Source organism: Schistocerca serialis, chromosome 2 (assembly GCF_023864345.2).
Source record: "Schistocerca serialis cubense isolate TAMUIC-IGC-003099 chromosome 2, iqSchSeri2.2, whole genome shotgun sequence".
Classification (NCBI taxonomy): Eukaryota; Metazoa; Arthropoda; class Insecta; order Orthoptera; family Acrididae; genus Schistocerca; species Schistocerca serialis.
The window spans coordinates 899,640,055-899,666,080 of NC_064639.1; positions in this window are offsets into that span (position 1 = coordinate 899,640,055).

Below are 26,026 nucleotides of genomic sequence, written 5' to 3' on the forward strand. Positions count from 1 at the left end.
AATATCGTGCTATTCCATTGGGCCTCATCGTTACTCTGTAACGTCGTAATACTACCAATGATTATGTAACAATTTTTTCTCATGAGATCTGTCCCATGGTGCAATCTTCTCCAATTTAGGGCTATTTGTCATATCTACCCTGGCCACCATAGTCACGAGGTATCAATATTATTGAGCCTTTGCAGTCTGATTTGGAGAGAAGGGTGCGTGATCTCTGTCCATCTCTAACATCGTCCCCTGGACTTCCCACTATTCTGCGGAAAGAATGATAAAAGATTCCCTTTAAAACCATACAGAAACTGTATTTACCCATTCAGAGACGACAGGAAGCTATTTTGAATGCCAACGGTTTTCCTACAACGTATTAGGCATGGCAATGTGTTTGTGGTGTTTCCGTATTTTTGCCCACGCCCTGTATATCGACGGCATTGTGATAAAAGTGTACGTGTTTCGCCAGGAAGTTACTGCCTTTCTTCGTGTTGTCTGTTTCTGGTGTTTGCATAACACAGGCTACTGTTGTGAAAGTATTTTCACAGAAACAAAAATGATTGGGGCAGCATGCGAATGAATTGTAATTACACTACACTGAAGTGACTAAAGTAACTGGTTACCGATATGCACGTATACAGATGGCGGCAGTATAGCGTGCACAAGGAATAAAGGGCAGTGCATTGGCGGATCTGTCATTTGTACTCAGGTTTCCGACGCGATTAAGGCCGCAGTGCGGAAATTAATAGACGTTGAGCGCGGAATGGTAGTTGGAACTAGACGCATGAGACATTCAATTTCGGAAATCGTTAAGGAATTCGATATTCCGAGGTGCACAGCGTCAAGAGTGTGTCGAGAATACCAAATCTCAGGCGTTACCTCTCACCATGGACAACGCTGTGGGCTACGGCCTTCACTTAACGATCGAGAGAAACAACATTTGCGTGGAGTTGTCACTGCTAACAGACAGGAAACACTGCGAGAAATAACCGTATAAATCGACGTGGGATGTTCGAAGAACGTATCCGTTTGGACAGTGCGGAAAAGTTTTTAATTTATGGTCTGAAACAGCAAAATGGGATCAAATGGCTCTGAGCACTATGGGACTCAACTGCTGAGTTCATTAGTCCCCTAGAACTTAGAACTAGTTAAACCTAACTAACCTAAGGACATCACAAACATCCATACCCGAAGCAGGATTCGAATCTGCGACCGTAGCGGTCTTGCGGTTCCAGACTGCAGCGCCTTCAACCGCACGGCCACTACGGCCGGCCTCTGAAACAGCAGATGACCGACGCGAGTGCCTTTGCTGAGAGCACGACATCGCCTGCAGTGCCTCTCCTGGGCTCGTGATCGCATCCCTGGGACCCTAGGCGACTGGAAGACCGTGTGGCCTGGTTAGATGAGTCATGAGTCTCGATTCCAGTTGATACGACCTGATGGTTGAATTCGAGTGTGGCGCAAACCCCACGAACCCACGGAACCAAGTCGACAACAAGCACTGTGAAAGCTGGTGGTGGCTCCATATTAGTGTGGGCTGTTGTTGGGTTCTTTTTGGGGGGAGGAGACCAGACAGCGAGGTTATCGGTCTCATCGGATTGGGGAAGGAAGGGGACGGAAGTCGGCCGTGCCCTTTCAAAGGAACCATCCCGGCATTTGCCTGGAGCGATTTAGGGAAATCACGGAAAACGTAAATCCGGATGGCCGGACGCGGGATTTGATCGTTGTCCTCCCGAATGCGAGTCCAGTGTGCTAACCACTGCGCCACCCCGCTCGGTGTGTGGGCTGTGTTTACGTGGAATGGACTGAGTCCTCTGATCCAAATAAACCTATCATTGACTGGAAAAAGTTAAGTTCGGCCACTGGAGGCCATTTGCAGCCATTCATGGACTTAATGTTAGCAAGTAACGATATCATGTCACCGGTCCACTGTTGTTCGCGACTGGTTGAAAGAACATTCTGAACTGTTCGAGCGAATGAACTTACTACTCACACTGAGACCGATCGAACATTTATGGGACACAATCGAGAGGTCAGTTCCTGCATAAAATCCTGCACCTACATCTAAATCTACATCCATGCTCCGCAAGCCACCTGACGGTGTGTGGCGGAGGGTACCTTGAGTACCTCTATCGGTTGAGTACCTCTCTGGCTGTTTGATTCACACACTCGTCGAGTTTCTCAATTATGGACGGGTTAGAGGCAGCATGGCTCAATTTTTCTGCAGGCAGCTTCCGACTTGTGAGTTTATGCCAGATCGAGTTGCCGCCCGTTGTGACCGAGCAGTTCTAGGCGCTTCAGTTCGGAACCGCGCGACTGCAACTGCCGCAGGTTCGAATCCTGCCTCGGGCATGGATGTGTGTGATGTCCTTAGGTTAGTTAGGTTTAACTAGTTCTAAGTTATAGGGGACTGATGACCTTAGATGTTAAGTCCCATAGTGCTCAGAACCATTTGAGCCAGGTCGAGTTGCTGCACTACCCTGGGCAACAGGAGGTCCGACATGATGAGATAATCCATGATTTTTGTCACTACGAAAATACTCTGAAAGCATCCCTGAACCAACTATAAAATTTAGAGCTCGATTTCTCGTTGTGTGATTAACATGCAGCATTAGGGATAGATTCCTTACATCAAAACAAGAAAAAAATACTTGTAAATAAGGGCTCTAAAATAGATATCGTAAAGAGCTGTGAGCAGTTGTTGATTAGAAGAGATGTGTTTCACATTAGAGAAGATGAATAAATGTAATAATGCCCATAATATATACGTATATACACATTTATACATAATACATACAGGGAGTTTCAAAAATAACCGGCATATTTGAAACGGCAATAAAAACTAAACGAGCAGCGATAGAAATACACCGTTTGTTGCAATATGCTTGGGACAACAGTACATTTTCAGGCGGACAAACTTTCGAAATTACAGTAGTTACAATTTTCAACAACAGATGGCGCTGCAAGTGATGTGAAAGATATAGAAGACAACGCAGTCTGTGGGTGCGCCATTCTGTACGTCGTCTTTCTGCTGTAAGCGTGTGCTGTTCACAACGTGCAAGTGTGCTGTGGACAACATGGTTTATTCCTTAGAACAGAGGATTTTTCTGGTGTTGGAATTCCACCGCCTAGAACACAGTGTTGTTGCAACAAGACGAAGTTTTCAACGGAGGTTTAATGTAACCAAAGGATCGAAAAGCGATACAATAAAGGATCTGTTTGAAAAATTTCAACGGACTGGGAACGTGACGGATGAACGTGCTGGAAAGGTAGGGCGACCGTGTACGGCAACCACAGAGGGTAACGCGCAGCTAGTGCAGCAGGTGATCCAACAGCGGCCTCGGGTTTCCGTTCGCCGTGTTGCAGCTGCGGTCCTAATGACGCCAACGTCCACGTATCGTCTCATGCGCCAGAGTTTACACCTCTATCCATACAAAATTCAAACGCGGCAACCCCTCAGCGCCGCTACCATTGCTGCACGAGAGACATTCGCTAACGATATAGTGCACAGGATTGATGACGGCGATATGCATGTGGGCAGCATTTGGTTTACTGACGAAGCTTATTTTTACCTGGACGGCTTCGTCAATAAACAGAACTGGCGCATATGGGGAACCGAAAAGCCCCATGTTGCAGTCCCATCGTCCCTGCATCCTCAAAAAGTACTGGTCTGGGCCGCCATTTCTTCCAAAGGAATCATTGGCCCATTTTTCAGATCCGAAACGATTACTGCATCACGCTATCTGGACATTCAAAATGGTTCAAATGGCTCTGAGCACTATGGGACTCAACTGCTGAGGTCATTAGTCCCCTAGAACTTAGAACTAGTTAAACCTAACTAACCTAAGGACATCACACACATCCATGCCCGAGGCAGGATTCGAACCTGCGACCGTAGCGGTCTCGCGGTTCCAGACTGCAGCGCCAGAACCGCGCGGCCACTTCGGCCGGCTATCTGGACATTCTTCGTGAATTTGTGGCGGTACAAACTGCCTTAGACGACACTGCGAACACCTCGTGGTTTATGCAAGATGGTGCCCGGCCACATCGCACGGCCGACGTCTTTAATTTCCTGAATGAATATTTCGATGATCGTGTGATTGCTTTGGGCTATCCGAAACATACAGGAGGCGGCGTGGATTGGCCTCCCCATTCGCCAGACATGAACCCCTGTGACTTCTTTCTGTGGGGACACTTGAAAGACCAGGTGTACCGCCAGAATCCAGAAACAATTGAACAGCTGAAGCAGTACATCTCATCTGCATGTGAAGCCATTCCGCCAGACACGTTGTCAAAGGTTTCGGGTAATTTCATTCAGAGACTACGCCATATTATTGCTACGCATGGTGGATATGTGGAAAATATCGTACTATAGAGTTTCCCAGACCGCAGCGCCATCTGTTGTTGAAAATTGTAACTACTGTAATTTCGAAAGTTTGTCTGCCTGAAAATGTACTGTTGTCTCAAGCATATTGCAACAAACGGTGTATTTCTATCGCTGCTCGTTTAGTTTTTATTGCCGTTTCAAATATACCGGTCATTTTTGAAACACCCTGTATAATTAATATATAACAGATTTGTGCCAGAACCTTTTCCATTACTCGAAGTACTGACGCTTTCGTGGATCGTACTGCTCCTTCAGTGATTCCATGTTAAGTTATTCAGCGTTGTTCAGACGAAGTCCTTTGTTGCTTCTTTTCTGCTCCGACAACAGGAGAAAGCCAAAGTGGGCTAGATCCGGCGAGTATGGATGCTCATTTTCTCTGGCTGTTTGATTCACACACTCGTCGAGTTTCCGTCCAGACACAGCGCCTTTGCCCTTTCTTATCATCCTCCACATTTGACGGACCTTCTCATCGCGTTCGGTCCGCATGTCTCGCTCAGTTCACGGTGGATTTCAGCAGCAATATGTCATTTTGCGAGACAGGAAACTAATCATTCGCTGAATGTCTGAACTGGCGAAATTTTTTATCATCCCTTCATAATATTAATACCTCAACATGAACATTGGAGTACCGAGTTTTAATATTAATTCTACGAGGATTCCAATGGTCCTTATACACTCCTGGAAATTGAAATAAGAACACCGTGAATTCATTGTCTCAGGAAGGGGAAACTTTATTGACACATTCCTGGGTTCAGATACATCACATGATCACACTGACAGAACCACAGGCACATAGACACAGGCAACAGAGCATGCACAATGTCGGCACTAGTACAGTGTATATCCACCTTTCGCAGCAATGCAGGCTGCTATTCTCCCATGGAGACGATCGTAGAGATGCTGGATGTAGTCCTGTGGAACGGCTTGCCATGCCATTTCCACCTGGCGCCTCAGTTGGACCAGCGTTTGTGCTGGACGTGCAGACCGCATGAGACGACGCTTCATCCAGTCCCAAACATGCTCAATGGGGGACAGATCCGGAGATCTTGCTGGCCAGGGTAGTTGACTTACACCTTCTAGAGCACGTTGGGTGGCACGGGATACATGCGGACGTGCATTGTCCTGTTGGAACAGCACATTCCCTTGCCCGTCTAGGAATGGTAGAACGATGGGTTCGATGACGGTTTGGATGTACCGTGCACTATTCAGTGTCCCCTCGACGATCACCAGTGGTGTACGGCCAGTGTAGGAGATCGCTCCCCACACCATGATGCCGGGTGTTGGCCCTGTGTGCCTCGGTCGTATGCAGTCCTGATTGTGGCGCTCACCTGCACGGCACCAAACACGCATACGACCATCATTGGCACCAAGGCAGAAGCGACTCTCATCGCTGAAGACGACACGTCTCCATTCGTCCCTCCATTCACGCCTGTCGTGACATCACTGGAGGCGGGCTGCACGATGTTGGGGCGTGAGCGGAAGACGGCCTAACGGTGTGCGGGACCGTAGCCCAGCTTCATGGAGACGGTTGCGAATGGTCCTCGCCGATACCCCAGGAGCAACAGTGTCCCTAATTTGCTGGGAAGTGGCGGTGCGGTCCCCTACGGCACTGCGTAGGATCCTACGGTCTTGGCGTGCATCCGTGCGTCGCTGTGGTCCGGTCCCAGGTCGACGGGCACGTGCACCTTCCGCCGACCACTGGCGACAACATCGATGTACTGTGGAGACCTCACGCCCCACGTGTTGAGCAATTCGGCGGTACGTCCACCCGGCCTCCCGCATGCCCACTATACGCCCTCGCTCAAAGTCCGTCAACTGCACATACGTTTCACGTCCACGCTGTCGCGGCATGCTACCAGTGTTAAAGACTGCGATGGAGCTCCGTATGCCACGGCAAACTGGCTGACACTGACGGCGGCGGTGCACAAATGCTGCGCAGCTAGCGCCATTCGACGGCCAACACCGCGGTTCCTGGTGTGTCCGCTGTGCCGTGCGTGTGATCATTGCTTGTACAGCCCTCTCGCAGTGTCCGGAGCAAGTATGGTGGGTCTGACACACCGGTGTCAATGTGTTCTTTTTTCCATTTCCAGGAGTGTATAATACGAAAGGTACTTTGCCATAGAGGTGCATAAAGAAAAAATGTATGTATGTAGCGGTAAAGGGTGGTAAAAGGAAGTAGAAGCTTTCACAATCACAACACTGATGTTACATTCTCTATCACGCATTAAAATCTCCAGTACCTGAATAGCGAAAATTGAAGAGCTACCAACCTCTGCCCTGCGCACCGATCAGGTACTATGCTAGAAATTACGCACGAAAATATAACAGTTCGTGAAAACGCATTCTAGGGGCTCTCATGTTTACGTGGTTCATTTGCGGTTAAACATGCATACCGCGCAGCTACAATGTTACAACCGCTAGGTCGATGATGTTGTCATCAGTGAAAATCGACTTACGGTAGTAACAAAGTCTGTAAGTAAAGTTGTATATTGCCGTCGTTATTTCGCTTACTTTTCTGTGAGAGTTACTGTGTAGTCATTTGCTGTCATTACCAGAAAATTTAAAGTAAGTTCCAAATTTTTAATTTCTTCGTTTTGAATAACTACTACTTCCGACTTTCCCTGTTATGTGGAAACTATATCTGCTTTAGGGTATGCCCAAAAGGAGAACGCAAATTGGTCACAGTGAAAGAGGCTGAGCCAGACAGACAATTTTTTGCGTAGAGAAAGTAGTAGCAATGTGGACATTCATAATGATAAAGCATTTATTTTAAGTAACGATCGTAATATTAATACCTGACCATCGAAAACTGACGTACCGATTTTTAAAATTAATTGTGCAAGGACGACAATGAAACTTCTAACAATTGAAAGGAACTTTGCCGTAAGTGTGCAAAAAAGAAAAAAGTCATTTGTATACATAGCCATTAGAAGGGGTAAATGGAAATAGATACACACACACACACACACACACACACACACACACACACACACGAGAAAAGTTCCTCTGTCTTACATTGCTTTCAACTTCCACCACGCGTAACGATCAGGTGCTATGGTAGAAACGGCACACGAAAGTGACAACGTGTCGTTAAGTTGCATTCTAAGGACGTTCATGTCTAAATGGTGCAGGTAGTTCATTTGCAGTAACACACGTGTACAGGACAGCTATAGAGTGCCACAACTGCTACGTCGTTGATTATGTCAACCGTGGAAAACGAAATGTAGTAATGAAGCCAGCGGGCGCAGGAGAAGTTGTTTATTGGCGTCCTTTTTTCACTTAATTTGGTCTAAGAGTAAAAGGAACTAACTCTGTTCAAATGGCTCTGAGCACTATGGGACTCAACTGCTGAGGTCATTAGTCCCCTAGAACTTAGAACTAGTTAAACCTAACTAACCTAAGGACATCACAAACATCCATGCCCGAGGCAGGATTCGAACCTGCGACCGTAGCGGTCTTGCGGTTCCAGACTGCAGCGCCTTTAACCGCACGGCCACTTCGGCCGGCAACTAACTCTGTGTTCGTCTGCCGCTGTCACCACAAAATTTAGTGTGTTCCTAATTTTCAATATATTTTGAGTAGCTACTACATCCCTTATTATTTGTTTCATGCTATGCCTCGAAGAACAACATTAACGGGTTGGACTGAAAGACGAAGAACTAGAGAGAGACAATTTTGCGTAGGGAAAGTAATAGGAATAATGCAGATGCTGATAACGATAATTCTATTGTTGTTCTGAAGATAAGATTTAAATATGCTCTGAACATAATTCCAAATACTTTTGAGAATTGTAATTGCGGTTTGCCGGCCGGGGTGGCCGAGCGGCTCTAGGCGCTACAGTCTGGAACCGCGCGACCGCTACGGTCGCAGGTTCGAATCCTGCCTCGGGCATGGATGTGTGTGATGTCCTTAGGTTAGTTAGGTTTAAGTAGTTCTAAGTTCTAGAGGACAGATGACCTCAGAAGTTAAGTCCCATAGTGCTCAGAGCCTTTTGAATTTTGTAATGGCGGTTTGATGAATTTACAATGCAGATTTTGTCTGAGATGACTTCACGCGAAACAACAGCATTCACATTGTGTTGTCACAAGGGAAAAGTTAATTTGCCGCCATTAACACTGAATGGACAGTGTTTTGAAAGGAGGGTATAAGATGAACATCAACAAAAGCAAAACGAGGATAATGGAATGCAATCGAATTAAGTCGAGTGATACTGAGGGAATTAGATTAGGAAATGAGACACTTAAAGTAGTAAAGGAGTTTTGCTATTTGGGGAGCAAAATAACTGATGATGGTCAAAGTAGAGAGGATATAAAATGTAGAATGGCAATGGCCAGTAAAGCGTTTCTGAAGAAGAAAAATTTGTTAACATCGAGTATAGATTTCAATGCCAGGAAGTCGTTTCTGAAAGTATTTGTATGGAGTGTAGCCATGTATGGAAGTGAAACGTGGACGATAAATAGTTTAGACAAGAAGAGAATAGAAGCTTTCGAAATGTGGTGCTACAGAAGAATGCTGAAGATTAGATGGGTAGATCACATAACTAATTTGGAGGTACTGAAAAGAATTGGGGAGAAGAGGAGCTTGTGGCACAACTTGACTAGAAGAAGGGATCGGTTGGTAGGACATGTTCTGAGATCACCAATTTAGTATTGGAGGGCAGCGTGGAGGGTAAAAATCGTAGAGGGAGACCAAGAGATGAGTACACTAAGCAGATTCAGAAGGATGTAGGCTGCAGTAGGTACTGGGAGATGAAGAATCTTGCACAGGATAGAGTAGCATGGAGAGCTGCATCAAACCAGTCTCACGACTGAAGACCACAACAACAACACTAAATGCATTTTTTCACCGTAGTGTATCAAAGACTCCCTTCAAATGATCGAACAGTTAAAGAGAAATCATAGAATTATTTCAAGAATATACGTAGCTGCAATGCAGTATTTGCCGCGGATCAGTTCTGCGGCTAAAATTTCAGACACTTTAATATACATATTTGCTAACACGGATCGAGTTCACTGACGAATTTCGACCACAGGCGATGCTAGTTTAATTTAACACAGTGTAACAGTGAGTTGGAAGTTGCGTTCCAAACAGACCAGGTAGCGCTACCACACATCAGCTAACCAATCAGTGCTGCTAGTTCCGGGTTATTGCACGATCGGTTGTTAATTTTGAAACGTAGCTCGAGTTATCTTGAGGACAACGCCGTATCTGTTTTGTGCTGTGTGGCGGACTTGGAGGACGCTACTGGCCGGTCCGATATCTGAACGGAGAAACGCATTTACGTTTCCGTGGTGGCCCAAAGACATGATGTGATTTCCGTATCGGGCACTGAAGGGCCGTCCCGTGGGGAATGCGTCGCACGTACTCCGTGCAGAATTATTTCCTCGCCCCCGGCGCCGGCTCGCGTAACAGCTGCGGGGCAAAACTTGGACACACCAGCGCTGCGCATATCAAGTACCAGCGACATACCCGAAACGAATCCTTTACTCCTTCGTGGGAGCATTTTTTGTAACAACGCAACGAACATAATTTTTTGCTATCCTGTTACAAATGTCATCAACTGCCTATATTTATTTTTTGATAATTTTATTTTTGCGACTTAGGATCAAAACTATGGTGCTACATACACCACCACAACACCTCTGTGAGGTATTAAAACTATGGTGGTAAATCGATCTCACTCTTCCCTTTTTTCACATAAAAATTACACATAAAAAATAATGAACAGTGGTTCAAATGGCTCTGAGCACTATGGGAGTTAACATCTGAGGTCATCAGTCCCCTAGAACGTAGAACTACTTAAACCTCACTAACCTAAGGGCATCACACACATCCATGCCCGAGCTAGAATTCGAACCTGCGACCGTAGATTGAACAGTGTTTTCTCTTTTTTTTTGTTTCATTTTACTTTATTTAAAAAAAATAGATATTCAAGTTTACTTTCCACATTGTGGAAACAAGCCTAGAAACTTTATCACGCAATAAAAGAATGAGATGATACAGGTCACAATAATGTATACTGCAGAAGCGAAGCAACGCGTTCCGACAACTGTAGTGATCCCACGACAAACAGAAACTGATTGTTGTAGCAGTTATCATACACCTGGTGCAACGTACTACCACAAGATGTCAGGCATGGAAAGCGGTGGTAAGACGTATTCCCAAAAGCTTTTGGATACCAGTAAGTTGGTGGTAAGTATGCTTCCCAAGGATCACAAATGACAGATTAATTTTGTGGTAGTCATACTTTCCAAGCCCATTCCAGAAACTAGTTTGATGCTAACCATCCTTTCCAAGAACCATTAAAACACCACTATCTGGTGGGATATATACTTCCCACATCCTTGAAAGCCATATTTCACAATAAACAGAAACTACAGCTGGTGCAGCGAACTGCCAATAGGTGCCAGAAGCGTGCTTATTCCCCAAACCCTGTAAAGAAATACATTTAATGGGAAGTATATCCCCATGGCTCGCGAAAGAGTTAAAATTATGACGGAGAGTAATTAGAAATAAGAACACCGTTAGGGAGGTGTCTGCAAACCTTGCCCTAATTTCCACGAAACTTGCTAAGTTTAACTACGACAGCAAAACAAGTCCTCTTTTTCCTTGTTGGATTACCATGAAGCACACGCGATAAATGTTACCATGATCAATAGCCGCACTGATGCTAAGATGGCACAGAAATCGGTAGGGGCCGCACGGGGTAGCCACGCGATCTAGGGCGTCGAAGGTTCGAGTCCACCCTCGGGTATGGGTGTGTGTGTGTGTGTGTGTGTGTGTGTGTGTGTGTTGCCCATAGCGTAAGTTAGTTTTAAGTTAGATTAAGTAGTGTGTAGGCTTAGGGACCGAGGACCTCAGCAGTCTGGTCCCATAAGACCTTACCACAAATTTCCAAAGCAGTAGGGGAGAGTACCAGGAGTGTAGTGTACCTCGGAACACATGATGTTTCCCGGTTGGTGTTTCAGTCTGGTTACTGATTTTAGAATAGCATAAGGAATGATCATCAGAAACTCCCGGAATTTTATACGGTTTTTGTCGTGAGATTTGAGGTTGTGTGTTTTTTGTTTTAAATTGACGTTTTGCCAACTGGAAGGTCGCGACTTTGTAAATGTTTATACAATAATTTATTACGTCACCATCGCTCAGATGTATTAAAAAAATTCATATTATCGGTTTCGGCAAAAATCTCGTACATATCTGTAAACAAATATAGTTACGCACATTGAACGTCATGAAGTCATTTATCACTTTATTGAACGTGACTATATGATGTACAATCATTGAAATGTTAAATGACTTCATGATGTTCAAAGCGCCTAACTATATTTGTTTACATACATGTACGAAGATGGCAGTTACTTGTCGAAATCGGTAATGTGAATATTTTCTTACATATCTAAGCGATCGTGACGTAAAAATTATTATACGGATGAATTTCGTGCAGTACTTGTAAATATTTTGAGTTACATACGTCTTACTGCTGCGTAATATATTAAAGCTATTTGGAAAATAACCAATAGCTTCTATTAAAAAAAGTGGTTCAAATGGCTCTGAGCACTATGGGACTTAACATCTGAAGTCATCAGTCCCATAGAACTTAGAACTACTTTAACCTAAATAACCCAAAGACATCACACACATCCATGCCCGAGGCAGGATTCGAACCTGCGACCGTAGCGGTCGCGCGGTTCCAGACTGAAGCGCCTAGAACCGCTCGGCCACAACGGCCGGCCTGCTATTAAAAAAAAAGTATTTAATTTAGTACTGGTTATTGATATACGTCTAATTTTATTTCAATTACTAGTTATTGGGATATAGTGGAATAAAAATGTTACAGATGACTATTAAATACAATGCTGACAAGATTTTCCTCGACTGTAACACTTTTAAACTTCAGTACAATATTTGTTCCTAGGTACATTACCATTTGTACCTTGGAACATCATTTCACATTTGGAAAAACCATACTTTTCCGGAGCAATTTTTCTAATTTCAGGAAAAAAACTGCAGCACACAGAAAGTGAATGCTATCACTTCTAAATGGTTGTGGTAATATATTAAACAGGGCTTGCTTGGGGCGAAAACCTGGAAAGTGTACCCGTCTATAATTTAGACTCAACCACGTATAATGCAAAAGCACTAATTTAACGCATTTCTAAAGTGTATGCCTTCATCATCAGACATGTCTACACACAAGAGTCTTCATGCATGGAATGCACTTAGAAGCATTGATCCACGCAAAGCCTCTACATCAAGTCAATATAAATTTTGTAGTCACGTCCCTTGTAACAGCGTCTTCACAAGATGTAGCCTATCAGCGTCTTTATGTCAGCAAAAATAAATCAATGTATGCGTAGCGTGAACTTGGATAGCAATCCAGTGTTTTAAATTTCTGTGCGCATCCGCTGCCCCACCAGTGACGCCCATCCGGACGAAGCGAGCACTTCTCGCACGTTATCGAGGTAACAGACCTTCCCACCACGTTACAGGCTTCAAGTATTTACACCATTTTCTATAGTAATGACAAGGAGTTAGTCATTAAACACACAGCTGGCCCTATAGGTACTCATATCGGTAATATCAGATGCCTTTAAGGTAGCTCAAACAGGTTGTAACCTCCTCCTCACTTATCGACCTTAATGACAGTGAAAAATTAAACCGCGTGTACCTAATGGAAATTTGGGAAAAGCAATCGGCACCGAAGTTAATCTGTCGGTAAAGAGGGAGGAAAGGGTAACATCTAAATGAAAGGAAAAATTCAAATGAAACTGGTGGAAATTAATTTTGAAAAGGGGTAAAGTTAATAAAGAAAGTAAATGTGCGGCCGTTACGTTAACAATTAACTAGCGGTAAATAGATATTTGAGATTTGGGGAAAATTACGGTCGCCAGTCCTATGGACAATTACTATAGTAACTGAAAAAGAAATGTGATTACACATATAATTAGCACCAGAAGCGTGGCAACTGAAGGTTGACACGTGTAGTGTGAAAACTGAAAGTTTGTCAGAAGTAATAAATTTCGCTACACTCTGACTTAATTTAGCAAAAGAATTCATAAAACCGGAAAATTGAAAGTTAATTTAGTGACTGAAATTAATAGTGAGCTTTGTTTCTGAAGCACATCGAAAGTCAGTAAAATACGGTTAGTCTTGGGCTACCTCAACAATCATTTCAAAAGCTACTTGAATCTACGCAATTTAGAAATAAGAGATTTAACCTTGAACTTGAATTAAATGATTCTGAACAACTAACAATAGTAAAATTTAGTACGTACCAAGCTGAGCTGCAGTCACAGGTAAGCTAAAATATGGTAACAAAACTCGCACTCATAATTTGTGCTTGCGTAATCTAAATACTGTAGCCAGCTATGAATACTTTAACTGAACTTTGAAATTAAAGCAGTGAAATTGAATAATATTACTTTAATGCTGGCGTTTGAATTTCAACGACATTCGGGTTCATTCCGGAAAAGGAAGGGACCCTGCTTGGTAATGCAATTGGGACAATGAGCAACAAATGTTCATGCTAAGTTGCTGTAATTATAGTTACGAAAATGGAACAGTTTGAAAAGCTGAGGTCTGCCATACAGTTCTAAAACTTTACGTGCTTCCAGTCTTCCTTGTTGGTTGACTGAAGGTTTGAAGCCGTCGATCGAGGAGGTGGCGACAGTCACTCATTGTCGGCCGTCGCTGTTGCAGAAGCTGGATGTTGGCGCGCCTTCTTCTCGACACGGTCACCAGGCGAAAAGGGCTCTTGATGTGCGCCAGATAATGCTTCCCGTCCGCGACACCGCGTCAGAAACTATCATAGCAAGTCGAGCGCAATTACATGCTGCCCAACCCCGAAAGCGCGGCAACTCGCGGGAGCCTGCTCAACACCTGCTCAACCGCACTACTCCAGCCAGACTCCCTCTGCTCAGCCTGCGCTCCACACGGCAGAGTTAACACTCCCAAAGATCCTAAACACTTTGGTTCTCCACACGACCTATCGATGTAATCGTTCGATAGCATAGTTTTCCCTAGGCCAGACCCAGCGTAAAAATACAAATAATATTTACAAAAGAACCAATTATACATCGACGTAAAAGTATATATATAGTAAACCAGTTACAATATAATAAGACACAGAAACGTCATATCTTCAGGTAACAAAATAAGGAAAAAAAAATTTGCAGTGCAATAGATGGAAATAGGAGGATATGAATTTCCGGCGTTACAACATGTCGGAATATTATAACAAGTTCTTCGCGTTGGTGTCATCTTTTCATTTAACGTATTAGCATAGTTAGCGCTTTGCAACGTAATCTTTTATTCTTCCAGCAGACCCAGTTCCATGCCTGCATTTTGCATCTGCACGATTGTAAGATCTTAAGTTCGAACAAAAGGTGGTCAATTTCATACACTCCTGGAAATGGAAAAAAGAACACATTGACACTGGTGTGTCAGACCCACCATACTTGCTCCGGACACTGCGAGAGGGCTGTACAAGCAATGATCACACGCACGGCACAGCGGACACACCAGGAACCGCGGTGTTGGCCGTCGAATGGCACTAGCTGCGCAGCATTTGTGCACCGCCGCCGTCAGTGTCAGCCAGTTTGCCGTGGCATACGGAGCTCCATCGCAGTCTTTAACACTGGTAGCATGCCGCGACAGCGTGGACGTGAACCGTATGTGCAGTTGACGGACTTTGAGCGAGGGCGTATAGTGGGCATGCGGGAGGCCGGGTGGACGTACCGCCGAATTGCTCAACACGTGGGGCGTGAGGTGTCCACAGTACATCGATGTTGTCGCCAGTGGTCGGCGGAAGGTGCACGTGCCCGTCGACCTGGGACCGGACCGCAGCGACGCACGGATGCACGCCAAGACCGTAGGATCCTACGCAGTGCCGTAGGGGACCGCACCGCCACTTCCCAGCAAATTAGGGACACTGTTGCTCCTGGGGTATCGGCGAGGACCATTCGCAACCGTCTCCATGAAGCTGGGCTACGGTCCCGCACACCGTTAGGCCGTCTTCCGCTCACGCCCCAACATCGTGCAGCCCGCCTCCAGTGGTGTCGCGACAGGCGTGAATGGAGGGACGAATGGAGACGTGTCGTCTTCAGCGATGAGAGTCGCTTCTGCCTTGGTGCCAATGACGGTCGTATGCGTGTTTGGCGCCGTGCAGGTGAGCGCCACAATCAGGACTGCATACGACCGAGGCACACAGGGCCAACACCCGGCATCATGGTGTGGGGAGCGATCTCCTACACTGGCCGTACACCACTGGTGATCGTCGAGGGGACACTGAATAGTGCACGGTACATCCAAACCGTCATCGAACCCATCGTTCTACCATTCCTAGACCGGCAAGGGAACTTGCTGTTCCAACAGGACAATGCACGTCCGCATGTATCCCGTGCCACCCAACGTGCTCTAGAAGGTGTAAGTCAACTACCCTGGCCAGCAAGATCTCCGGATCTGTCCCCCATTGAGCATGTTTGGGACTGGATGAAGCGTCGTCTCACGCGGTCTGCACGTCCAGCACGAACGCTGGTCCAATTGAGGCGCCAGGTGGAAATGGCATGGCAAGCCGTTCCACAGGACTACATCCAGCATCTCTACGATCGTCTCCATGGGAGAATAGCAGCCTGCATTGCTGCGAAAGGTGGATATACACTGTACTAGTGCCGACATTGTGCATGCTCTGTTGCCTGTGTCTATGTGCCTGTGGTTCTGTCAGTGTGATCATGTGATGTATCTGACCCCAGGAATGTGTCAATAAAGTTTCCCCTTCCTGGGACAATGAATTCACGGTGTTCTTATTTCAATTTCCAAGAGTGTATATGTGCATAGCTGCAGCTGACGTTTCGCAGTTATTAAGCCAGAATGCATCCCTGTGTTCGTTCGTGTCTCATTCTGAAGGAGTTTTTTGTTTGACCAATATAGTTCGCGTCACAGATGTTAACATTGAGTATTGCAGACTGCTGCTCTGTCATATTTATTCGTCTCCTGTTTGAAGATGTGCCTTAATTTAAACCGCAACGTACTGCTAGTTTTTAAATACAGCTTCAACTTTGAACGGTTTAAACATGTTAGCTGCTTCGGATGATAAATTACCAAAATATGTGATTACGAGATCTTTTTCTTTCATATTAATATACTCACGATATTTTCTTGGCACCAGATTGCTTCGGTTAACTCTCTACTAATATTCAGACCTGATATCCTACCCTCTTTGTTCATCGGAATTTTGAACGTTCTATATTGAGAAAGATAGACCATGCGATACCCTTTTCGCAGTCATCAGTGGTGATATCTTAGCGTTGCGGACAGAGGAAACCACGTTGACGCGTTGTGTCTAGAGTTTCCCCACAAGGTTTTCGTACAGTATCACACGGCACCTTCTAAAAGTATTACATACTTTACTCTGGAATATGTAACCTGCGTTGCGACTGAATCGAAAGTTTGCTCTCCAGTCTGTGTCGTGATTCATTTGTTCGTCCTATTGTGTATCATAGTAAGTCTAATCCTACTTGTGTCATTGCTCACTGAGTACCCTAATTTTTTGAATGATTTTCGCATTAACCCTGTTTCGTTTACGAAAATCAATGTACGTAATTTGTACTCTCCTGTTTTTGCTACCTATCTAGTAGTTGTCTTCAATTGTCCTAAATATGTAAACTCACCAATCTGTTATGGGGCGTTATTGTTAATTTATACTGTTTTCTTTTTAGTTTGCTGTTTATCCATTATTTTACTCCTTGTGTAATTTCGAGGTCTGTTTTTAGAGACCTTTCGCTAAGTTCTTCCATTAGTCGTTGATCTTCTCTGGAAGCAAACAGTAGAATGCCATCATCAAAACGAATGTGATTTGGAAGTATTTCATTAGCACGTTTTCCTTCTTCTCTTCCTCGGTTTAGAAGTCTCAAACCTTCTTTTAGAGCTGCTGAAAGTAATTTTTATGATAATTATGGAATATTCTTGCTTGGCTCCTCTTTCACTTCTGGATTTTCCACTACGCTGATGAAAATATACGTTGCAACACTGATCTGTAGTCTTTCACATACATTATTTTTTAATTTATGGCAACAGTAGTATAAAATGTACAGTGGATCATTTTTCAATCCTCGTTTTATATGCGTTTGGTCGTACAAGCTTTCTAATACAACACCTCTTCACCGGGTGCGTATCGACGGTCTTTTAAACCAACTTTAAGTGGACCAAACAAATGCAAATCCTATAAGATCAGGACTATGTAGATGATGATCCAACACCTCGAAATCTGTAATTATTCTGAAGAGTTTGAACAGTGTGAGCGGCTATATGTTGACGCACGTTGCCGTGCAAAAAAGAACGCCGTGATCTCGGCGTTCGTTTAAAATTGCAGATTTCAGTTCATTGCAAAGCGTATCATGGTAATGTCGACTGTTTAGGGTTGACCTGTTTTTGTTAGTAATGTTCCAGAATGGGCTCTTCTCCGCCCCCCCCCCCCAGAAAAAAACAGGGAGCTGTAGTTTTCACTGCAGAGGGTTGACTCTTGTATTTCTGTATGGTTGGCAATGTGGGCTGTAGCCATTCCGTGCCCTGTCGTTGCTCTCTGGTTCCAAGTGATCAACCCGTGCTTCATCTGCCGTGATCATTCCTCTCCAAAACCTTTCATATTCATTAGCATGACGGTTCAATAGTTGCTGACAGAATTTCTAGCGATTGCACGTGTGCTCTTCGTTGGTTGTGGCAACTTTACGAAAGTTGAGCCTGTTATGGATGCAGAAGCATGAATAACGTGCATTTGGTTTTCCACTTCGCCAGTCGTCGCTTGCTCAAAATCAGCTCACGGATTTGCTCCGTGTTGGCCAAGCAGCGGATGGGGCAATACGGCTTGTTGGAGCTCTTTTACAGAGGTTCAGTCAGTCCTCTGGGGAAGCTTCGTCGTGGCAAAAGATTGCCCTCGTATTGTGCAAAGTTGTCTGTGGATTTCAGCTCTTGGTACACCTTCAGACCAAATGGAAATGAAATGAGTGGATGGCATCGTTGGCCGAGAGGCCCCTATTTGGGGAAGTTCGGCCGTCAAGTACAAGTCTTATTTCAGTCGACGCCACATTGGGCGACTTGCGTGCCTGTGATGAGGATGAGATAATGATGACAACAAAACAACACCCAGTTCACGAGCGGAGAAAATCTCCAACCTGGCCGGGATTCGAACCTGGGCCCACTTGCATGGGAGGCGAGCACGTTACCACCCAGAAAAACATAGCCTATTACATAACGCTGCTGTTCGTTGGTGCGGACGGTCGTGTTTAGCTCGCCAGAGCGCAAAGCGAACTGGTGTGACAAAACTGAAACCTGCCTCAGGGGAAGAAAATGGTGCCATGTAGTAGATAGCGAGCACTCTTCCGTACTGCCAACCGATTAGAACGAAAATCCAGATCATTATACACTTATATTCGCACTAACATATACTGGATGTATGACCAGATTTGCGTGGCTTTTAGTACATATTTTGTTAAAACTGTTTCAAATGTATTCTCGAAATTTGAGTCAGATTTTGAATGCCAGACAAAGCTTTAATTCACATTGTTGCATGCGGATTGTTGGTAGCTTGGTTGGTTGATTTGGTGGCGGCGACCAAACAGAGAGGTCATCAGACCCATAGGACTAGCGAAGGATGGGGAAGGAAGTCGGCCGCGCCCTTCCAAAGGAACCATCCCGGCATTTGCCTCAAGCGATTTAGGGAAATCACGGAAAACCTAAATCAGGATGGCCGGACGCGGGTTTGAACCGTCTTCCTCCGGAATGAGAGTCCAGTGTGCTAACCATCGCGCCGCCACGTTTATGCGGTTTGTATAACTTCGTTCACGGTTTGCAAATGGACTGTTTACCTATTCCCATTTCTACAATCAGATTCTTCCTATGCTTGATTAAAATTTCTTTTTTTTCTTCGTTGACATGATATAAATAGTTCTGAAAATTCTTTTAATATTACTTTCCCTCGATCTTTAATGACACTTCATCACCTCCTTAGGCCGGCCGGATTGGCCGAGCGGTTCTAGGCGCTTCAGTCTGGAACCGTGCGACCGCTACGGTCGCAGGTTCGAATCCTGCCTCGGGCATGGATGTGTGTGATGTCCTTGGGTTAGTTAGGTTTAAGTAGTTCTAAGTTCTAGGGGACTGATGACCTCAGATGTTTAGTCCCATAGTGCTCAGAGCCATTCGAACCATTTTCATCACCTCATTATGCCTTTCATTTATCCGCAACTCGAATGGTTTTCTATATATCCGGCATTACTTTCAGAACGTCATTAGTTTTATTGTAAACATTGTGTGTTTTTGAAACTCTTGAGGTGTTGATGATGATGATGTTTGGTTTGTGGGGCGCCCGTACGAAGTCCCAATTTTTACACAGTTTAATTTTTACAGACTGCAATCTAGCCACTGTTACAAATGATGATGAAATGATGAGGACAACACAAACACCCAGTCCCCAGTCAGAGAAAATCCCCATCCCAGCCGGGAATCGAACCCGGGACCCTGTGATCCAGAGACAGCAACGCTAGCCACTAGACCACGAGCTGCGGACTCTCTCGAACTGTGAATGCATTTAAAGAAATCTTGGAATGTTAGTACAATTTCGTCCCTGTTGTTAGCTGCTGTGGCATCGGCCATAACGTTTGATAGTTACGTTTCGTTCTCCTTATGTCCTTTGCGAAATCCATCTGGTGTCAGAGGTTTTACTGGACCTCCACGAGGTAACTGATGGACAGCCCGGGCGAACAGCTGCCAGACGAAGCGACAGCGTCACACCACGTTTTTTGGCTTTCGGCGGAGCCGGACAGGCGCGGCAACCTGTTGCAGGGGGAGTCGGCACACGTTCCTCCTTTCGACAGGTCTTCTCTATCGATACACTCCACACCATACGTCACAATGCGAGCAGAGTGTAAGCTCACCAGACTGCCCGCCAGGTTAGTCGTGCGGTCTAACACGCTGCTTTCCGGGCGGGAAGGCGTGCCGGTCACCGGCACGAGTCCGCCCGGCCGATTAGTGTCGGCCGGTCTGTGGATGGTTTTTATGGCAGTTTTCCATCTGCTCGGCGAATGCGTTCTGATTCCCTTTACTCCGCCTCAGTAACACTACGTCGGTGATTGCTGGGCAAACATTATCTCCACGTACGCGTATACCATAACTACTCTATCACGCAAACATTGGGCTTACACTCTCGTGTAGTGTGGGGCGGCGGTTGGGGGTGAGTGGACTGCTGAAGCTTGTTGTGGGGTTGTGAACCACTAAGGGCTACGGCGGGGACGAAGCCTCTCCGTCGTTTCTAGGTCCCTAGTTCCATACAACACATTACATTTCAATACAAGCTCAACGGAGAAATAGCCACCGCGTTTAAAAGAGCTCACTAGCTCTTTCGGGCATGAGATGGTGCAAAGTGGTCATGTGACCCAACACCGCTGATTGAAGTCATGAACGTGAAGTAGTGTGTATGTGCCGATCGGTTGTTTCGAATTCCCGCAGCAAGATGGACGGACGTGGAGACGTGACAGAATAGGCTATTTTCCTGTGTTAAAAATATGGTTCGGATTGTTGTTATTCGGAGTGATTATAAGATTCAAATCTACATTTACGGTCAATATTCTCACAAAATATCTTATTTTTATGCAATTAAAGTTTAAAAATCATTAAACATCAAGATTTGGTCATGTGATCGAAAACGCTCTGTTATTAGCACAGACTAGGAGGAAGTCGAAGGTACATGCGTGTTACATGAGTGTTAGCCGTAGTTACTAGGCTTTTACGTACTTCTTCTGCAAATCACATACCTATTTAGTGATGGAAAACACGTCTAAAACATTTAAGTAAGAATAGAAAGGAATTTTGTGAACGCTGATAATGGGAACCTTACGAAAATCGATGCGTTTATGCTACACTCATCTGTAGCGGCGATATGCGCACGGACGGACATTCTTTCCCTGCTCCCTGCAACATCATTAAACCCGCTCAAAACTAAGGAATATTTGCAAATACGTCCGTATCTTATATCCTCACTGTCGGCTACCACTCGTGAAATAGGACCCAAAGCACAATAAAATTATTCTTGGTAAATCCTAGTGCTGATTTCCGCTAAAGAAGGTACTCAGCAGAGATTCGGCCAGAAGTATGGGCGCTGTGGCGGAAGGGGTAGCGTATGTAACTACGAAGAAGAAGAACGCAGGTTTCAGTCCTGCAAAGGTCACGAATTTTGGAAAGTTTTACACGAAATATGATTAGGGCTCTAGCAAGAACTCATTGTAGCGATTGGTCTGATGGTGGGACGTATTGGACAGCTGAGGATAAATGCTTCTATTTCACTTACAAACAATTACCTTTTTTTTTTTTGAAAACATTGCTAGTGTTGAAGATTATCACCAGACTCGCACAGTACAACGAGATGTAGGATGATGATTTGTGTGCGGAGGGAAAGATATAAAGCATGTGCAACATGCAGGTAACGCCAACGTAAGGTCTGCGCTGTTTGTCAGTGTAAATTAGCGTCAGTGTCCGACGTAACTTAACTTCATCTTATACAATAAGAATTCTAGCTGGACAGCACGAAAATTAAAAAAAAGTTGTTTCCAATAAAATAGAAACATGAACATGACGTGTGTGAAATAGCTATTATGTATGTAAACGCCAAGGAAAACAGTAATATTCTGTTTCTAATCGGTGCGGTGAAGTTTTGTCATTGTGATTTGGTTTTCCTATGAAAGTATTGTCGATTTGTTTTTTAATTAAGTACAAATATTGTCATCCTTAAATATTCGATATTTCGCCGAGCTACGAACCGAGCTACCGATGATATGCCATAATTATAATTCTTAGGAACAGTTTAATTTCATCGACTGACGCTATCCTTCTTGGTAACAGTGGAAAAGCGTATCTCGCAGGTAAATTAATGTTGACTTCAGATTACAAGACATTTTTAATTAAGTACGGTAAAGGAACTCAGGGATCGACGTGGTGGCATTTTGCCGGTACAATTCTTATGCACCTTCTCTTCATGTGAAACACTAAGAAGCAATTTTTCAAGAGTTTTATGGATGTATTTCTACAGTGTTGTACTACATACCATTTGTAATCCTTTTTCCGAATCGTAAATTCCAAAAAGAAGACATCACTGTGAATTACCTCTATGACAGTAGGAGAAGCGAGCTAGCCAGTGACGTCACAGGCACTACATGACTCGAAAGGAGTGTGTTACCCGGCTTTCAAATTATTTGAATTTTCTTTCCGTTTTTGTAAAAGTAATGAAATTTAAGAAAGAAAAAGCTTGTTATGAGCATAGAATGACATAGTTAAATATTTAAGACGATTTACAGAAAACAGTAAAATACCCTATTGCAGAAAGGAGGTGTCGTATTTGGACGTGCCCAGGACAACACCGTGAATCAAGCTGCATCAAGTTTCCCGATTTGTTGACGTATGAACGCGGACTTTGCAACGCGTCTGCAAGGAAAGGTATACCACTCGCAGTCATATAGCAAGGCGGAACAACAATGCTCGTAAAAATATCTTGAACGACAGAAACCGAACATGGGTGACACGCCTTGCCATTGGCAGTCGGTTTCGAAGCCGACAGGAATTTACGGGGTCAGTGAATCCATATCCATATCCACCACGTTCCGAGCGAACCTTGCGAGTGCAACCTCTTGCAATGAACATTTAGATTCACGTACCTCGCATAACACCATCGCTTATAGCTGGACGCAGAAGTGCACATCTTCAGTGGACCAGAGAGTACAGAAACTGGACGTTACGTGATTGGAGGCGCGTAGCTCTGTCCGACGAGTTGCAGTTTTGCCTCTTTCCAACGATGGAAGGTGTCCTGTAACCGGCAGTCTGTGGAGGATGTAGATCATGCCAGAGGTGGTTTTCGGGGTCTTTTCGGTACCGTGTGTATGTAAATATGCTATGGCTCTGCAACTACACTGTCCAATCACATTAACAATTGCGTACCAATAAATTGGGGGGGGGGGGGGGGGTCAGTGACAGACACCAAGGTAATTTCTGGACTAAAACTCCCGTTTTTTGACTATGTTATTGAATACATACATGGCATTTATTGTAATGATTATTGCTACAGTTGTTAATAAGAAGAGCTTTTGGTTTAGATTCATTGCTGAGTTAAAGCGATTGTTATGACTGAGTGTGCAGCAGCGCAACAGTCACCTTTAGTCAACCGGTTAACATTGTGGTGACTGGAAGCTTAAATTTCCCATGGCACATTGATAGAATGCGTACAAAGATGCAACCGACTGATGACGAAATAAGAAATACGCTTGAGAACTCAGACAATGAATTTAATCGGGAACTACCCTAAAGTTCAAGCAGTGCAACTGAGGATGTAGTAGTGTAACCCCCACATCAAGTAGTTTCTGACAGCAGCGAGTCGGGTGAAAATGAACAGAGTGAGTATAGATATTTGTTACTGTTTGCAGATATTATCGAGAATATTAGGATATATTGATGCCGAAGCCATGTTCTAAGAAAAGTCTCTCAATACTGGGCTTGAATAGGAGAGAAATGAAACTATTCGTTGGACTATTGGCAGGCCATGGAAATTTCAAAAAACACCAACATACAATAGGGGTAATAGAAGAAGACCCCAAATCAAATGTAGGATGTGTGGTGTGGGCGAGGAAACAGCATCACATTTGATCTTCGAATGCGATGCATTGGAGATTAAAAGACACAGAATATTCGGATCAACCAGATCTGCGTTATCAGCCAGGTGCTTTCGTGAACACCCTATGACTCTACGTTGAGGCACATCGTACGCTACTTTCACTTCTGAGGATACCTGCCTATTAAGAGCAACATAATAGAATGTACTAGCAAGGCAGTCTTCAGTCCAGTCTCACACCTCTTCGGATATTCCGTTCGTACGTCCTTTGTTACTAAGCGATTGAGAGGAACTGTATCGAAGCCTTTCTGCGAGTCAAGAGAGACCGTCACCCTAAGCTCTACAGTCTACTGCTATCTGGATTTTATCAAACAAGAGTGCGACCTGCAGTCGTGGACTGTGCGGCTGGTCCCGGCGGAGGTTCGAGTCCTCCCTCGGGCAAGGGTGTGTGTGTTTGTCCTTAGGATAATTTAGGTTAAGTAGTGTGTAAGCTTAGGGACTGATGACCTTAGCAGTTAAGTCCCATAAGATTTCACACACATTTGATTTGAAGAGCAAGCTGCTTTTCACAGCTGCTTGCGGAAACAGTGTTCATATTAAACAAACTGCCGGAAAAAAATTAATACACCGAGAAAGATTTCGTCGATTTTGATCCTATGACAGCATATGCCGCTTGTGATGTACTGTAATGGTTTCAAAGTTGTCCCCCAACAGATAGCGTAGTGGCATACCTACCAGAGCGCCATCTGCGTCTACCCTTCAACAGCGATTGCTCACAGCCGGAAGTCTCATTGTGGTGCAAACGTGTGAAGCAAGCAGACAACGATACTACCGAGACGTACTCGTGGTTCCTACAGCTAACCGAGAGAGTTTGAAAGGGGTCGAATTGTGGTCTTCCGGTTGGCAGGACGGTTCAAAAAGCTCAGATGGCTCTGAGCACTATGGGACTTAACATCTGTGGTCATCAGATCCCTAGAACTTAGAACTACTTAAACCTAACTAACCTAAGGACATCACACACATCCATGCCCGAGGCAGGATTCGAACCTGCGACCGTAGCGGTCACGCGGTTCCAGACTGAAGCGCCTAGAACCGCACGGCCACACCGGTCGGCTGCAGGATGGTCCTTTCGCAGAATTGCCACACAAGTTGGGCGTGTTGCGTTAGTTGTGCAGCGATACCGGTATCATGGTCACGTGAACATTCTCGCACCCGTAGACGAGGTCCTGGATATGCTTGCAGAACAGACCCCGCCATGGTCGTCGTACTGTAAGGACAGCAGTGACAGATCGTACAGCTACCGCTGCGCAGATAAGAGGGCTCGTGAGCCCAGACGTGTCAACACGAACTAGCGCGAACCGGTCATCAGCTGTGGGACAACGGACACGCGCACCTCTAGCCCGTCTTCCACTCACGTCACAGCTTCGACGTAAACGGCTCGACTGCCGCCGTCAGAGGATCACTTGGAATTCCGCGCCTTGGTCTTCAGCAAGTGATTCTCGTCCGTGCGTATGATGTAGACCTCCCTAGCGCTGTCTCATAGAATGCCTTCATCCAAGAGACACTGGCCGCACCCCAGGCTGTATGGTCTGGACACGATAAACTGCAACTCTCATTCACCTTAGGTGTTCCTGGAAGGGTCGCTAACTAGCGCTCGGTATGTGCAGAATATTACCAGACCATTTCTTTTGTCGTTCTTGCGACAGCAAGAAAATGTGTTCTTCCAAAACGATAATGCTCGCCCACACTGCCAGTGAAACTCAACGCGCACTGCAAGGCGTGCAGCAACTTCTCTGGCCAGCATGATGTCCACACTTGTCTCCAATGAAGCACGTGTGGGATGTGATGAGATGAGAAGTGACTCATGCGACTCGTCAACCAACAACTCATACAGCACTACGTGAACAGGTCAGTCAGGCGTGGCCTAACGTATCCCAGAACAGTATTCGCCATCCGTACAATCGTCTGGATGCCAGAGTCAGCGGCTGCATTGCTGCCCACAGAGG